At 36.7% G+C, this 18816-nt stretch overlaps 1 protein-coding gene across 12 annotated transcripts in view; it reads left to right on the forward strand.

Moving 5' to 3' along the window:
* The window catches only part of ARID1B (AT-rich interaction domain 1B), a 557650-nt gene that overhangs the window by 289064 nt on the left and 249770 nt on the right, over nt 1-18816 (forward strand). The gene's annotated exons all lie outside the window — the stretch shown is intronic.

Here is an 18816-nt window from a genome sequence, read left to right on the forward strand (position 1 = left end):
TGATAAAAGTTCTGAATGTTATCGACTTGTAATACGTATGCCATATCAAACATAAACTTAACATCTTATAATTATTGCACTACACATATTTAAGTCAACAAATCAATATTTTTGATCATCTACTATAAGCTTTTATGGAAATTGAAGTAAAATTGTAGATATTTGTGGATTTTATGTTCAAAGCTTTTATATTCAGTTGTATTCAAAATTTTGTATGGGCATTTAAAAAGTAATGAACATGATAATAGTGATTGTCTTCCATCTGTCACTTGTTTTGAAGGGATAATTTATAGAAAATGTGCATATACAAAAACTCAGTTATTTCCACTCTCTGTTATGTAAGTATTCATAGATCAGACTGACAGTTGAAGAACTTGTCAGTCTCAAATGTCTTTGTGATTTCAAAAAATTTTACTGAAACTTTAAAGGTTCCTTTTCTTGTGCAAAGACATGATAAATTCATTTTTGCAGTTTAGGTACCTGCAATAATTATAATTCAATAAGAGTCTTCATCTGCATATAAGTGACTTTAGGGACAGATATAGGCATAAATGTTGTTATCTTCCCATACTACGTGCCTTTTCCTTCTCAGTTAATCCTTTGACCTCACCTCCAAGTGACAACTTCCTGGGCATTACCATATAGAGCTTCTTCTCTCCCCCAACCCCCCATTTCTGATTGTATATTATAGGTGGATTTTTGTTCTATCCCTCTACTCACCCATGAACTACTAGAGATAGGGAATCTTATTTCATCTAAAATGCTTATCTTCCCTCCTTCTTTCCCCCAACCCTCTAGAGTATTCCTCGCACAGGAGGCACCACAAAAATGGGACCATTCATCTAGAGCTAGAAATAATCTCAAAGTCCTTCTGAACTAATCCTTGTATTTTTCAGATAAGTAAACTGAGGCTGAGAGATGTCTTACCTGCTCCCATTCCCCAGGCAGTAAAATGTCACAGGTAGCATTTCAACTGCACTTTTCTAACACCAGTATTGCCTAGGCAGTATTGCCAAATACTGCCCAGCGATGGGAATTCTCCCCTGTTCCCCTAAAAGGGAGAAACAGGACTTGTCTTTGAGGGCAATAACAGGTCTATCTAAAATATTTACATAACATTCAAAATTAATATGAGGAAATACACCTTATCTCTTAGGGTTATTGGGAACATATTAATTTAGACATTGTTCCTAGAGCTGGCTACTGGAGGAAACCCAGTGTTCTGGAGGTAGGAAGGTGTAGAGGGGGTGCCTGGCATGTGGGAAAATGAGACGATACAGAGGCTAGGAGATAGAGCCTTTATTCTGTGAGCAGTGTGCATTGACAAGGTCGGGATGACTAGACAGTAGCAGAGAGATGAGAAAGTTTGCAGAACTTGTCATTGTGGTAAATGTCATGACAAGGTTTGCTTTGGGATCCCAGAAATAGATGGGCCTCTTCAGCCTGATAGGTATTCCTGAAGTTTCTACTTCCCTGGTGGAGCCTTTGAGATCCCAGAATCACCCCAACTAACTTTCAGGCATTAAAATAGGACTTTATTTGAAGTTGATGTTATGCTAGTAGGAGACATTGCATTTCATCTATTCTTTTTGCTCTTAATTCTCAATTGTTTTTCTTTGTCCCTCCTAAAAGTAAAATATGTTTTTCTTAATCCCTTCAAAAATCGATCCTTCAAATGTTTCCCTCAGCCAAGACAAATGGGAAAGTATGGTTTATTTTCATTTATTTTAATTTAAAAAATTTTTTTGTTGAATTTTATTTCTTGAATTACTTTTAGAAATCATTTTTGGCAATTGTTTTCTGATGTTTTGTGCTTCATATTCTTTAGGATGTGATAGAGGTTTCATCAGTGCTTTTATGGAGTCCATGTTTCCATATTCTCCATGTTGTAACCAAAGACGCATCTCACATTAACAATCAAAAACTCTTGTAGGAAATAAGGGGAAGGATGGTTTGCTTTGATCTGCAACCAGATGCTGAGTCCATTTCCACAATGCCTCTTCATCCACCAGACTGCTGTTCTTCGTGGCAGCCCTGATGGAGGCATTCCTTTTAACTGACTTATTGCCTCCTCTTCAGGCTGTCACATGGATTATTGCTAAAGTATAGGCCTCACCACTAACTAGATCTAGAGATTCCTGTGACCCTCTTGCTCCCTTATTTTTTATTTTTATTTTTTGACTCTTCACTTCTGTCCGAGACAACAGATCTTGGCCAGAGTATCACAGCTAGTAAGTGGCAGAGGCCAACTCCATACCTGGCACTCTTAACTTCTGGGCCACCCAACTATCCCACAGGCCTCAAATTCAAACTCCTCTTGGGAACTTTTAAAGCCCTTTGCCATCTTGCTTCTACCTACTTTTCCATTCTTATGTGCATGAGTCCACTTTGCCTTCTGTCACTTGATGAGGCAGTGAAATCCGCCTTCTTGCCATCCTCATGGCATCCTGTCTTCTCTGGGCACACCTTTGCCCTTCAGTCTTTCTAGAAATGTGCTCCTTCCTCACTTCCATAAACCCCTTCCTTCTCCATGAGAGCCCTTCTCCTCTCAGGAACCCCTGGCGCTCAATGGCCCCTTCTTTCCTGGCCTTAGTTTGTTTGTTTGTTTGTTTGTTTTAGGGACAGGACATCCTTCTTTGTTTCTTCTCCACAACATAAGCCTCCTGTTTGTTGTTGTTGTTGTTGTTGTTGTTGTTGTTTTTTGACTTGTATCCTCTTTAGCACAGTAGTTGGCACAGTGGTTCGGTGTAAACAATGTTGCTCTCTGTCCCAAAGTAGGTGGGAAACTGTTCTGCAACCATTGGAGAGAGGTATTGCCCAAGGCAACCCTGTGTCCTGTGACCCCCAGGGATCACTCCCTACCCAATAGGTCCCCGTCACTAAGGAAGCACTTGACTGTTGGGTGAAAAATCCAGGAAAAGAGAGGGTGGACTGAGAGAGCTGTTTGATCCTTGTGGTGCAGACTGAGCAAGAAGGCGATTTTTGAACCAACCATTTAGATTGATGGGTTTGGGCTAGAAGCAGAGTTGTTGAAAACCCTTCAGCTTTGGAGCAGCAAAGAGGAAGGCTTTGACCAGCGCTTTCTCCTTCCACAGCAAATTTGCAGGTGTCACTAGGATAACTAACTCCTTTGACTGTCTAGCAAATCCAGGCAAATTCTGGACACAATAAATCCCCACAGCCTAGAAAGAACTTTGTTTGCCTTAGTTTTGTGCCTGATGCCAAGGAATCTCATCTTTTTTTTTTTTTTAAGAATCAAGTGGCTCAGCTTTCAATCACTGTGGATGTAGTACTAATTAATAATTGTTAGGAATTGGTTCAGGAACTCAGGAGTCTTGTCAATAGAGGAGGAAGTTTACGATGAGATTGAGTTAGATTAGAGGCCGAAGGTGTTCCATTTCATCTTTTTGTCCATCTGGTAAGCCCTTACACTTCTGAGCACAAAACAAAACATATTGGTCTTCTATACATTTTACTAAAATATAAAAGCAATGAATTTTAGAGGAAATCTAATCTTCTGTTTTTGCCAAATTTTTGATATAATGAAATTGAGTAAATTTTAAATGTTTTCTTACATCAATAAGAACTGTTATGCCACATCCCTGAACTTATATTGTTAATATCGACTGCCTTTTAAAAATTCTTTTTTTGGGGGCAGCTGGGTAGCTCAGTGGATTGAGAGCTAGGCCTAGAGATGGGAGGTCCTAGGTTCAAATCTAGCCTCAGACACTTCCCAGCTGTGTGACCCTGGGCAAGTCACTTGACCCCTATTGCCTAGCCCTTACCACTCTTCTGCCTTGGAGCCAATACACAGTATTGACTCCAAGATGGAAGGTAAGGGTTTAAATTAAAAAAAAAATTCTTTTTTCCCCTCTAATGATCTGAATAAAAATATATGTAACTATTAAGATGTCTTTAATAACTATAGTCTATTGCTTTGTGTAATATTATATATAGGCAAGCTTAGCGCGTATATTTGATAGAGGATTGTGCCTGGAGTCTGGGAGACCTGGATTCAAATTCAGCCTGTAACCCTGAGTAAATCATTTAATTTCCATCTACCTCGATTTCTTCATTCATAGAATGAGGATAATATCAGCTAGCTATCAGGATTGTCATGAGGATCTAATCATATTTTTGTAAAGCACCTGACACATGGCCAGCTATTACTACCTTTTGGAAATCCTTTACCTTTACACTTGTTCTCGTTCTACTGAACTAGATAGCCAACACTGAGAGTATATGGTTCTATAATAATTTAAATTGGAGGTAATGAGGTGGCCCAGTGAATAGAGTCGGGCCTGAAGACAGGAAGTCCTGGGTTCAGATATGGCCTTGGACCCTTCCTAACTCTATGACCCTGAATAAGTCACTTAACCCCCACTGCCCAGTCCTTTCTGGTCTTCTGCCTTAGAACCAATATTCAGTTTTGATTCCAAAACAGATGGTAAGGGTTTAAAAATGAATAGGTTATTTTTTTGAATGTATTATTTCTGTTTACATGGGCAAAATGTTCTGATAACCTTGATTTTAATGCAGCCAATTTTAGGGGAATTCCCTGGGATCTGAACATTTGAGGAAATTATTTGTGGAACTGATCCAATCACTAAACAAATATGACTATTTAAGATGAAATCTTTTATAATTTTGGAGAACATACCTCAGTTCCAAATGAGTTTTATTTTGACTGTTGGACATATTTTTTCCTTTACTGAAAAAGTATTTCTTCCAACTCCCTTTCCTACCTCCCCTGAACGGAGATATCAGATAGTGTGGTAAAGGATTCTCTTCCTTATATGCTCCTTATAAGTGAAGTGACCGGGTCTTTCTCATATTGAACATTGCTGTTTCGCATAAATATTGAGTGATCTGTAGATATTTCTTTTTGAAAACAAAATTTTTTATGTGTAATGATGAATTTATGCCTGTGCATCTGCATGTTTATATGTGTTTAAATGTATATCTTATCTTGAGACAGAGATCATAATCTGTGTTTTTGAGTATTATTTATGGCATAGGTTTAAGAATATATGATGATATGATATTTTACATTTTTCATGGCAACCTTGTGAGGCACATAGACAATAATAATGTATTTTATTTTAGTTTCCAAAGTATATTGCATTTTATATCACTTGAATTATGTAACCACCGAATGAATGAAAATCTAGTAAAGGGCTTTCTTCGAAAATACTTTGGGGTCAGTAAATATTTGAGTAGCTGTAATATAGAAAGCATTTACATTTTTGTTAATTTATTATGAAGTTGGTCTAAAATTATCTGGCTTATTCTTTTATGCAATTCCCTGTATTTAGCATTTTAAAATTATCTTTGTTATTAAGTTTTTGTTTTTTAAAGCTATTGAATAAAACTCATTCTGGAAGAGATTATAAACTGATAAGGAAATGTTTTTTAGATCATGATCAAACTGATGTGATAATAGGCAAAACACTACATGTTGTCTAGATTTTCCCTGCTCAGGTAATATACACTAAATTGGACAGTGCAGGAACGACAAATAAAATAATGAAGCATGTGTAGGGGTGCAGAGTCCTAAATGTGAATGCAAGTTTTAAAAATTTTAGCATTTTTGGTCTAGAAACACAAAGTCTGAGAACTGGAATCTCTATCTTATTTTATGTGATTGACCCTTTAGATTATGGGGAGAGGGCTGTGAAACATGCCATTCCATCTCAGAATGTTTTTAAATGCATAAAATAAAATAAATGGAGATTACAAATATAATAATGAAATAAACAAGCATTTTTTTCATCCAAATCCACAGACACCCTAAAATCTATCCTCAGAATCCAAAGGGGTTAAATAACCCCTGATCTAGAAAAATATGGTAGTTGTGAAATTGAGAAGTTTTAAATGAAATTTCAGAAGACCAGAATTTAGGACTATCCGTTCAAATGATAATAGTTTTTGAAAAAAAATTAATAGAAAATTCTGACATATTTAACAAACATTTAATAACTAACTGGTACATGTTTGATTCTGCTGGTTGCTGGGAAACACTAAATAGTAACAACAACAAAAAAATCACTAACCCTCCGGGAGCTTATATTCTTTTGTAAGGCAGAGGGGGATTCTTTTAAAGTCATAAGCATGTAGATTTGGACCTTTTCTTCTATGGATTTTAAACTATCCAGAAAGAGAGAGTGAAACTTGCATTTATAGAAGTTGCTCTTGTCCACATTATAAACTTGTACCTTTCTCCTTAAAAATATTTCTTTGAAACCATTTTGGGATTTGAGCTTTTATTTCTGCATTTTTTGTGTTTGTTCAACTGTACTATTGTACTGCTTTACCCTAGTAGGGTAAAGGTCATTTACAGAGAGTAGTAAATACAATATATATTTCCTTTGGGCCTCTGTTTAATGATAAAACAGCAATTGAAGCTTTAAATATTCATCCAAGGGAAGAGAAGAGAAAGAGTTCAGTTTTCCAAGACCAGAGCTAATATTCTTCTTTGTGAAAGATGACTTTGGTGCTCTCTGCTGTGTAAATAGTATTAGGAAACACAGACCATGTCAAAGACCATTGTACTACCAAGGGAGCTCACTATATAGAATGTGTCAGTTCTCTCAGTTACTTTCTCCTTGAAAGTAGAACAAACTCCTTTTCCTTAGAAATCATGCAGGCTGGTGCTTCTAGCCAGGCCTAGAGCAACAGCCTATAAAGTTTCCTGGTGGAAGAGCCTAGCAAGATTTTCACCAATGGGATGATTATCCAGTTAACATCATTTAAAGCATGCGATCATGGGAGAGATTTCAGAATTAAATTTGAGGATTGCGAGTCAGAAAATTAGGAATTGTCTTTTAGCAAAGTTGATCCTCATCACTTCAGTGTCTTCTTGGCCTTGGCCAGAGGCTGAGCTGTAACCCCAACCATCCTCCAGAATTCTCAGGTTTTTCCTCAGTGATCTTTGTTCTTCTGTCCTTTCATTTCTCCCCCCTCTCTGCTCTCCCTTCTTTCCCTTTATCTTTACTATATGGTCAGGCAGTTTAACCCTAAAATGTTAGCTACTCTGAAATCCTCCCAGCTTCTTCTCAGTGATATCTTCTTACCCCAGACCAAGGGGACTTTATCCCATCAAGAACCCTTTCATATTCAAGTTTGAACTTCTCCAAAAGATCTCCTTTGTGCTTATTTCTTCTCCAGGCATCCCATCATCTCTCTTTAATTTAATTTATCAGCAAACAGATCATTGCAGCTTCTATGTGCCAGGCCCTCTGCTTAACCACATGAGATACAAATACAGAGAAGAAAATAAAAAATAAAAAAATAAAAAATAAAAAAAATAATTCCTCCATGCACTGACCTAACATTTTAATGGGAAAACGTACATATATGGCATCAATGTACAGTTATTAAATATAAGTCAGTAACAATGACTTCTGTACTGAATAATGGAGTAGGGAAGGCCCTCTCCATTGAGTGGATCAAAAAAGACTTTGTAGAACTATTGGCTCCTAAGCTACATTATAGAAAAGAGGGTTTATGAGTTGGAGATAGGAAGGGGGGAATATATTCAGAGCCTCAAGAATGGGCAGTACAAAGGCAAAGAGCTGAGAGACAGAGAATACCCTCTGAGTAGTGGAGACAATGCTATTGTGGTGGGACTGTGGTTCACCATCCATTTCTGGACCAGCAACTTCTAGATAGGCAGATGGATGGATAGATAGGTAGATAGAGATGTTATATCGAGATGTATATATAGTTACTTATCTCTGATTTTATTCCTCATCTTCAGTATCATATTACCAACTGCCTATTGGATATCTCTCCCTGGATTAGATAGATGAATATGTTGCTAGACTTTGTTATATTTTACTCCTGACCTATCCCTCCTCCAGAATTCTCTAGTCTAAGGTACTGCTATCATTTTGTCACTCCCACTTACAAACTTGAAGTCTTCCTGGATTCTTCCTCTATCCAAACAATTTCCCAGTCTTGATTTTATCTCTGCAACATCTTGTGACTCTCCTTTCTCCTCCACTCACCCATCTACCCCAGGTCAGGGACTTCAGGCTGACTACTGCAAAGGCTTGAAGTATTGAGCCTCTCCCAGTTGTCTATTAGTCCCAAATCCCAAATCTCCTGACTCATAAAATCTCAATTTACTTCTATTGCCTGACATCAAAGGCCTTCTATAATCTATTTACTCCCTACCTGCTCTTCTCCACTTTCTCTTCTGATTTTTATATTATTCCCCTTTACTTTCTATTTGTTTCCTAGCTGTGCTCTCTACAAGACCTTACATTTCCAGCCCATACACCTTTCTTTGCATCAGTCTTCACCAATGTCTGGATAACCCTCCTGCCTTTCCCCTGCTTCCAAGAACCCCAGTATTTGTACAAAAGTTCTTTCCCTTTATCTGCCTTCCCCAGTCCTACTTGTTAATGTTTTTTCCTTGTACAATGATTAGATATTAATTTATATTTTATTTATTTGTGTAAGTGTGGTATTTCCCTGATGAAATGTAAGCCCTTTGAAGTCAGGAACTTCTATTATATATTTATTTTACAGCAATTTCATATAGAGCATTATTAGATATTTGATGAATTGAAGTCCTCATCTCTAAGATAAGATTATTTTCTCTCCATGATGATAAAGGCAAATGAGATCTGCTGTGGGGCTCTGGAAGGAAGACCTGACTTCTAATTCAGCCACTTGATGCTTACCTAGCTGTCGAGGATATCATTTAACCTCCTCCTGTCTCAGGCAGCTAATTTGAAATGTTGGATTTGGCTTCGTATAGGGGGATCCTAATGAAATCCCAAATCATAGATTCATAGGTCTAGCACTAGCTAGGACCTCTCATTTGGCATAAAAGGAAACTGAGTTCTAGAGAGTATGACATGACTTATACAAAGGTCAATAGGTTATCATTATTATGGACACTATTTTTATTGATACATATATAGCTGATTTAGCTCAAGATCCAGTAGTTTTGCCATTGTTTGACCAAGCTACCTCCTTCCTTCTGGTAAAATGGAGAATATGAAGATGGAAGGATTTGTTCAGCATCCTAAACTGTGGATGAAGGACACCGTGTATATATATATATTTCATATATAATAACAGGAGTTCATTACTCTTTTAGACTACTTGATAACATACATGCAAGTTATGTGCTGAGATTCACCTCCTAGTATATATAGTTCTAATCTTATTGGTAAAGCATTTGTGTTGTTTTTTCCAGAAGTAGTGTGTGAACCATCGCTGCTCATCATTTTCTGTTTTCTCTTGTCCAAAATAGCTAGCTTATTCTACAAATAGTTTTTGCAGCAATAATAACTGGAGTTTCAAATTCTTAGTGTTTGTTATTTACTTTGTGGATCTATCCAATAGTTAAAGTAGTTTCTGGTTTTGTTTTATTTAAAATTTTCAAAAATAAACTTTGTTTTTGCCATTTTACCTTCCTTGGGTGGAAAAAAACCTATTTGCCTTTTTACAAGACTAGTTTTACTGGACTGAATAGGAAAACAAGTTCATTCATGTACCTCAATTCTCAGTTTGCCTGGAACGTGTGCACACTAGAAATGGTTTAAATGCTTTGAAACATGAATTTGAGAGTTCAGGCAGTCATAAATTTCAGTTGCTTTTGGTAATGTATATATTTGTAGTGACAAATAAGAAGTAGGAGGTATCTATTTGTGTTTCTGTGCTTATGAACACTCGAAATGCTAGCTGTGGAAATAGTTAAATGAAACTTACTCTGCCGGTCCTTGTCTGACTCATCATTATTTTGCTCTTAAGTATTATTATTTCATCATAAGTAATAGGGTAAAAGCCAGATTTAAAATGATACAATTGAGGAGAAAGCTCTAGCAGTTCATTCTTATCTCCCAGTCAGAATTCTCTTGGAGAGGAATCAGATGGAATGTTGGTGGCAGGTTAGGTTCCTCAAGGTGGTTATGTTGGCCAACTCCTGAGGTGCTGCTTGCCAGAGGCTTCGGGAGTCCATCCTGACTCACCTCTTCTGGAGCTTTTGAAGGAGATTAGCCCCTCCCTTGGAGGTCTAGGGTATTCATTTTAACACATGCTTGTGTGCCCGTGTGGAAGTCAGCACCCTTCTTACGGCACCTCAGATTTTCCGATAATCATTTCACTCAAGGGAATTTTACCTGTTAGCGTTGATAGAGATTTGAGGTTCTTGTCATCTCAGTCCATGTTCCACCCCATTTTAGGGTTTTCTTAGCATAGATACTAGATTTAGATTCACCCCGTGAAAAGTGGAGCTACTTTTGTAGCTGGGGAAAGGAATGGAGGCTGGAGGGAGGATTTCATCTGCCTAAGGAGCTCTTCCTGAATGAGGAAGCCCACGGGCTAATGATGTAGGTTCCCACCATCTTTTCCTCTTGGGAAGTTCAGTCCCTGAGGCTCCCTCCGAGAGGGTAACTGATTTTTGTAGTGCTGCCCAGCCAGAATCTGTCCTCCCCTACCCGGGTCTTCCTGCTTCTGAGGGCTGCTCCCTCTCCCCATCCCCTCCTTTTCCTTCTTTTGTAGCTGATTAGAAAAGATGGCTATAGAATGCCAGTCAAAAGGGAGACCACATATGGTCTATTAGTAAATGTTCCAAGTTATAGGTTGAATCCTAGGACCTACACTGACTTGTTTATGTAAGTCACTCTCCAGTTTTGAAAAGTACCTTCTTATGAGCAAAGGCAGTGAAGTAGTATTATCATGTCTGTGTTTTTTGTTTTGTTTTTTAGTTGAGAAATCTAAGGGTAAGGAACATTAAACCTTGGCCAAGGTCACACAGACTGATTATTGAGGGCCCCAGCTGGGCGCTGCATTGCCCCATCAGGTTTTTGGGAGGCTCAGATGCTCTGAACTAATGTATGACAAGCACTTCTCAGACGTTGGAGGTCAGTAATATCAATGCCCATTATTACTATTAATTAAAATTTCCATAGTCACATAGCTAATAGGCACAAAAGTTGGGACTTAGATTTACATTGTTGAGCTCTTAGCCCATGATTCTTTTCACTACACCATGCTGCTCATAAAACATACACTTAGTTTTTGTCTTACCAGTAGATATTTAGTTTTTTTTAGTTCACAATTTATTGAAAAGGAGATTCTTTGAAAATCTTTAAAGTTCCGTGCACATTTTGCAGTTTGATTCATGGCATTTCAGTTTTAAATAGGAGGACTTCATCTGGAGAAATCTTTATGGCATCAGTATATTCCTACTGTTTTTATTTCCTTGTCTCTTTTTTGTTTAACTGCCTTATAAAATTCATGGTAGTTGTTGATAGGCTAAGTATTCACAATGTTGAGCGTAGTATTATTAGCTTTTTAATTCCCTTACTTCTAAAATAAACTCACTATTTCTGTAGATTGTCTCCATTGTAATATGACTTAAAGAAATAGGTGGGTGTAAATTTAAGGTACTAAAGCTTCTTTCTGGGAAATCATTTGAAATTTCAAAATTTCAAAATCTGATCTGACCAGTTTTAGTCATCTAGGAAAAGTAGACGCCTATCACTAGAGTTTGACTTAAGATTTGTATCTTTATATAAATGATGGCTATCTGCTGAACTAAGTCATGATTTAACTTTACATTTGATGATTCCTTTTATCATTAGTCCAGGCTTTTGTTCCCAGAGTCAAATCTATTGATTAACATTAGTCTACTTCCCAGAATGCCTGCTTTTCATCGAAATGTCACAAGCTTGGGATACTATATATATGCCAAGAAAGAACTTGAACTCTGTCTAATGCTGCCTTGTAAATTATATGTTTGCTGAGTGTTTAGCAAGTGTAATAGCTTTGCAATCCCTTAAATGTTGAATAACGTCAGTTCATGCCTCCTGTGAACAACTATTGGAAAGAAGTGGATAAATGATGGGGTCAAATCCAACATTTTGCTTTAGCTTTTTGAAGTATAATCTTAAGGCATGAAGGAGCCAAAATACATAATAAAAACTAAGTAAGAGTGAGAGAAAATGTAATTTTATCTCTACCATAAAGATTTTAAAAATTAATAAGTAATATGTTTTGAAAATGGCCATTTTAATGCAAAAAAAATTTCTGGTAAGTAGAATTTCACTTTGTTTCTTTCTGAGTGTTCTTTTCCCCCCATGGTACTTATGGTGGTCCAGGTGCAAGCTTTTAAATACATATGGTCAGTTGTAAAGCCCAAGCTTTTGTGTTATACAGCTTGGTAATTATGTTAATTGCATTGATGGATGCTGGTAGGAATCTAATTGAAACATTTAAAATAGAGGGAAAAATCCAATGGGCAAGTAAAAACAACTCTTTACCCCCAAGTTTTTTTCATATATTTTCAGATTGTAATAGTTGTAGGGGGGTGGAGGTGGAGAAGTCTGCCAAAAAATTTCAAACTTATACTCCATTTCTTCTTCTTCATCATTTCTCCTTGCATCTCCTTTGAATCATAAAGAGCTAATATTTTCTCTTTTTCATTAAAAGAAGCCATATACTTTTTTCATGACTTTTAAAATTTTCATGAATATGAAATCTTTTTAATTTTAAACTTTCTTTTTTGAAAACTTAAATTAATATTATAGTCATGAACTTCTAAGATAACTTTATTTTTCATTTATTTGCTCTTTCAAAAAATAGTAAGTTTACCAAAAGCTTTTTTTCCTCAATATTCCATAGAAAATTAATGCTAAATAGATTACAGTATGGGACATGGTAAAAATCTATATTGTGAATGAAAAAGATATCTAGTATACTCTTGGATGTACTTATTACTTCAATTATTTAAACTTCTTTTTTGCATTATAAGAAAATCTTTTAAATAGTGTAAGTTATAAGCATTATTTTTATCTTTCTTTGGGTTCACTCCCTTTTGGAAATAACTCCATTTCAACCAACTAATTTCTGTTGAGCCCCTACGTATTATATGCCTCTCACTATGCTAGACAGCAGTGTTACAAAGAGAAAAGTGAAGCAACCCTTGCCTGCTAGGAGCAACAACATTTACAAGTTACAATATTTAATCCAGAATCAATTTAAGAAGATGTGTACAATTAAGATGGTAACAATGGCCAGAGAGGTCCCAGATGAGGGCATATGGAACTATGAAAGAGTCTTGAGGCCATATCTCATGAGCATCAGTTGAAGGAACTGGACATGTTTAGTCTGGAGAAGGAATGACTTAGGGGAGGAATATAATAGCCCTTTTTTGGTATTTGAAATACAGTTATATGTTCTTAGAAAACTTAGTGACACAATGGACAGAGCACTGGGCTTTGTGTCAGGAAGACTTATCTCTGTTCAAATCCAACATCAGAGACTTCTACCCTGGGCATGTCTTAACCCTGTTTACTTCACTTCCTCATCTCTGAAATGATCCGGAGAAAATGATGAACAATTCCATTATCTTTGCCAAGAAAACTCCAAAGGTGGTCATGAAGAGAAAGATGAGACTGAAATGACTGAAGAACAACAATATTTGTAGGAGATACTTGACTTGTTCTTGTTTGACCTTGGAGGACCAAAGCAAGAACAATAAGTATAATATAGAAAGAGGGAAGTTTAGAAAGGAAGTGAAGAAAGACTTCTAGTAATTCAAGTTGTCTAAAAAGTGGAATGTCCAGAAAGTCAAGTTGTAATCTTCCTTAGAATTATTTAGGCTAAGACTGGATGACCACTTGTTAAATAAGTTTCAGTCAAAATTGCTTTTTGGTATAGGTGTTGGAATAGATGTTGTCAGAGATGCCTTTTGGTTCTTAGATTTCATAATTTTGTGAATGGTGAAGAGACGTGGGTTGATTTTTGGAGTAAAACTGATTGTATGTGAAGGAGAAAAGCTGATCATAACTCTGAGATTGTTGTACTAGTAAAATAATTGTGCCCTTAATAGGTTTAGGAAAGCTAGAAAAAAATATCAGCCTTTTTTGTATCCTCATTCAAAAGTTGATCAAATCTTAGGCTATTCAATCAGGAAAAAAAAAAAACCAAACTACTTTCTATACCATTTAAATCTTTGATCATGGTCATATCCTCACAGGGTCTATTCAAATGATTCAGATCCTCACAGGCAGGTTTCATGACTGAGTTACGGTAAGGAATTAAATTTTATGATTGGACTAAATAGATGAGAATTCTACGATAGTACTGTGGTTGCAGATTTAAAAATATTGTAGTTCAAGTCAAATGACTTTTAGCAGTTTTTATTTATTAAAAAAAATGTGGAGAGAGTGAAAGTAGAGAAATGAAAAAAGAGGATTAAGTCTATCCTACCACACTAAATATTTGTTCCACTGCCTGTTCAACTCTGGCAGGGCTCATTAACCCCAACCAGAGGGCTTGGTGGTAAATTAACCAAGGGTTCCACCCACATGGCCTCCTCCAAGAAGGGGAGGCCTCTCCAGAAGCCAGGAAAAGAGGGTCAGCTTCTCAAGTTATCCTTGGTCGAAGCTCCAAAGGAGAAGATCCAGGAGCATTCTTACCAGAAGTAGTCCAAGATCTAGAGTCTCCAGTACAAGTACCTCCAAGCCAAAGCCCCAGTCCAAGATCCTCCAACATGAAAATTCAGGATAAAGACCTCTTGCACAGGAAGTTCATCATCTTTTACAGTCCTTTTTATGTCATTTCCTGTCCTTTCCTCCACTTTACAGTTTACAATCTTTAAATTTGCTTAGCACTGCCCTGGGGGTGGTCAGTCACTTCTGGAGTTGTCACCCACTTTAGTAAGTGCCTTGTAGAACAAACCTACTTATTTTTAAGTAGGGTTGTCTATGCTTTTGGTTGATTAAGTTTAAAAGTAGACAAGGGGAGTGTAAATTCCATCATCACAATCCTCCCCTGAGATCCTTTGGGAGACTAATCTCCCCAATCGATCATTTAAACATAACTATCTTATACCTCTAAAAATCTTCTAGCTAAAACTGCATGCAATATTGCACTTTTCTAAGAGGAAACTATAATAGATTGAGATGAGAGGGAAATAGGAGAGACAGAGACAGAGACAGAGAGGGACCAATATTTACTAGGCACATTGACAAAAAGCCAATCGGGGGCATTCCCCTTTGTCATAAGAGTTTCCTTTCAGAATAAATGTGTTCAACTCCCTTCAGTTGAGTCAAGTTGCATCCCACAGTTCATTCTGAATCTTCTGATGGCAGTGGAGATTTCTTCATGACACCTTCTCTAAACAGTTAATTTTCTTGATTCAAGGAGTTAGCCAGCTTCTTTTCCTGAAATTTTTTCTCAGAAAATTTTTTTTAATCTTGGATTTTATGAAAATTATGCTTTACTTTGTTCCTGTAAAGCAGTATTTCTCTGTAATTGAAGAACCAGGTAGAAATTGGGTTGACTATAAGGATCTTACACAGTTAGTATGATATGTGAACTGAGTGAGAATTTAGAGAAATAAGTAATAAGTTGTGTGATCTTTACCTATTATTTGCTTCCTGATTTCCCTTAGATTTGCATATAACCCTCCTATTTCTAGAAAAAGTAATCTTCTGTAGAATGTGTATGTATATATCCTTATGTTATTCTAAATTATTTGCATTCTTTAAAATGCTGTAGTTTTACAGGAGTTAATCAGTATGATAGTTTTAGCAGAAAAATCTTGCATAAACTTAGAACTTGTTTGAATCATTTGCATCAATTGCCTAAAATTATAAAATACTTGATACCATTATTGGTAACTTCTAGATGTGGTATTGAGGGCAATTAAATTTTGTTGTTTTTGTTCATAGAAGTATCAGTACACTAAAAGGTGAAACAATTTAATATGAAAAGTAAAATTTTAGAACTGTTTGCTCCAAATAGAATCATGAATATAAGTTTGAAAAACAGAAGGAAGAAATTGCTGACTTTCCATAATAGCAGAATTTTTTTTAGCACTAAATTAAATTTTATGTTGGAATTTGAGGACACAGGAATATGCAAATGCTATGGAAAATTTTAAACATGGTTAACTGTAACTGGGTTACAAGGTACTTCTATAGTACAATTTTGTATTATTTCTTACTAGAATTTCCATCTGTTATCATTTCACCTCAGGCTAGTGCTATCTGGGATCTCTCATATGTAATAGGATATGTTTTAAGAATAAATTTTAGTTGGAGACTTCCAGGAAGCAGGGTAAGTTATTTACTAAATGGTACAACAACCCATTTAGGTACACTTTATGGGTGATCAAATACTTTTTTCTCTCCATTTATCTAGCAGATTAGAATCAATTTACAGATGTTGTCTTATATTCCTCTTATTCAGTTTGGGAATAGCATTGTTGATTCATGGATATGAAGACATTACTACTCAAGATGTTGTCTGTCTGATCTGTCATTGTGTGGGATTGTTTTTCCTGACCCCAGTATGTGACCTTCTCCCCTTCTTGCTATTTGTTTCATTAGAATTCAAGTATGAGCTTAAAAATACCGGTAATTTTCATTGTGACTTCCTCTTTACATTTAAAGATTTTCCTAGTAGCATTAAAGAAGTAGAAAAAATTAAGGTTCTTTTAAGTGTCACTAGCATTCATGCAGTCATTTTGAATCATAACGTGCTAAAGGCCATTGTTGGCATTTCATTCAGTATCCATTGTATGAATTATCATGTAGGATCATACTATGTAGTCATATCTAGAGAAGAGGTTAATGATAGTACCTAGTAGTTGCTTTACAAAAAAAAAAACAACTTGTTTACAGAATTTTTTACTCATTTTTTTTTCAGTTTTCAGAAAGTTTGCCTCCTCCTTACCTCCAGGATGATCACATAGTCACTGTTTGGCCCCCCACCCCCATATTCCTCATATTTGCGATATTCATTATTCTGAAAATAAGTTATGCATTTAATGGTCCTGTATGTAGAGAAGATATAGGACATTACATTGAGTGTGACTTTATCCCAAGACATGCATAGACAGTTGTCTTTTTGTTTTTAAATACCTAATTTGAAGATTCTTATATTTTACCTGAGGCATAACTGTGTTGGTATATAAAGTTATTATTCGATGAAGTTTAGTTTTAGATTGTTTTGTTAGCACATTTTGAAGTTTCAGTTTTCCAAATTTGGTTCCAAATGAATTATTTAAAGCACACTCTGTATTCAGTCAAAGCCCAAGTATATATACTATGAGAGGTTGTCATTTAACAGTAGAGAATACTCATTGTACCTTAAAAAGAAATGGAAGATGAAGAGTTTTTGTTTTTGAATATCAATTTCTATGAAGATACCCATGAGACTGCCATGTTTGGACTCCATTATGTTAAAAATCAGGTGTGAACAGGGGGACGGACAGCCAAGGCTCATAGTCATTGAATTATAGAATTTGTAGTCTAAAGCTCTCATTTTATTAAAAAGCAAACAAACCCGAAAACAAGGGAAGGTAAGTGACTTATTCCATGTCCCATAACTATGTGATCATAATGAACATTAATAACGATTGTTCAAAGGGCAGGGGGAATCTCATTATACCAGGGAAATACTGTTGTAGAACATTGTGATCATCTTGGTAGAGAATGATCAAGTTAGAAAGAAGCCTCTGAAGGGTAATCGACTCCAGCATTTCGTTTACTTCTACATAGTGACCAAACCTCAGATTCAACATCTACTGACAAAGATCCCACCATCTTCTAGCATGAACAGTTCCATTTTTAACAGGTCTGGTTGTGAGAACATCCAACCTTCTTTGGAGTCCTCACTTGTCCCCTGGTTATCACCCTTTGAAAAAGAATTCATATAATTAGAGTCGTAACCATTTGAATCATAAATATTACATTTATTCAAAAATCATTCAGAACATGGAGTGTGACACTATTTGCTTAGCATGGTGTTAAAGACCAAGTGGGAAAATTAGTACCCCAATTTAGACCAGATCTCCATCTAACACCACTGCCATTCCCCCAACCTCTCTCTGCTCTCATGACTGCCTCTAGGAGGTCCTCTCAAGTGTGGATTAATCCTCAATCTCCTTCCCCTTAGTTTCCCTTGCTTGCCAGTTTTCTACTTTCCCTGTCATCCTCGCCTTTCCTACCCTGATGGTAGGCCCCTGTACTCATTTCGCCCCCAGCTCCCTTTTTGTCTCTTCTGCCCCAATAACCCCAGCTCCACAGTTACTTAATTGCTGGGTCTTCGGCATCTTCAATAACAAAATACAAATCTTTGAACTAGGGACTGTGCTAAGTGTTAGGAATGCAAAGAAAAGCAAAACCACTAAAGCTTACCTTCTAGGTTCTGCTAGGTGGCTCAGTTGAGAGTAAGACCCCCCTAGGCTCCTGGGTTCAAATCTGGCCTCAAACACTTCCTAGTTGTAAGGCCTGGACAGATTCACTTAACCCCCTTGCCTAGCCCAAACCATTCTATTGGCTTGACAGGATTACACAGTACTGATGCTAAAATAAGAGGTAAGAGGTTTTTATGTTTTGTTTTGTCTTATTTTGTTTTTTAAAGCTCACTTTCTAATGGAGGAGACACTATGCAAACAACTTTATATACATTTTAAAATTGAAGGCAGTCTCTTTGGGATATCTTTTTTTCCCTATTAAGCCCAGACTCCAACTGTAGACACTCAGGTCAGAATTTGTCCCTCTCTTTCAGCTTTGTCTTGTGATTGTAATTGCCTGGAGGCACTCAGGTGAAGTGTCTGATGCCCTATTTAAATCCAGAAATACCCTACTCCTTCACTGCCCCTCCCACCCCTAAGCTTTGCTGATCTTGTCCCCTTTCCATACTTGTGAGTACAAAGTGCGAAAGCTCCTGGAGGATGTGGGCATCATGGGCCTTTCTCTATAGACCTTTCATTGCCTCCTTTAAGTCCTTGCTTATGTGTACAACTCCTGGACATTCTTAATGGCTACAAAGAGTTCTGGA

This window comes from Monodelphis domestica, chromosome 2, assembly GCF_027887165.1.
Source record: "Monodelphis domestica isolate mMonDom1 chromosome 2, mMonDom1.pri, whole genome shotgun sequence".
NCBI lineage: Eukaryota > Metazoa > Chordata > Mammalia > Didelphimorphia > Didelphidae > Monodelphis > Monodelphis domestica.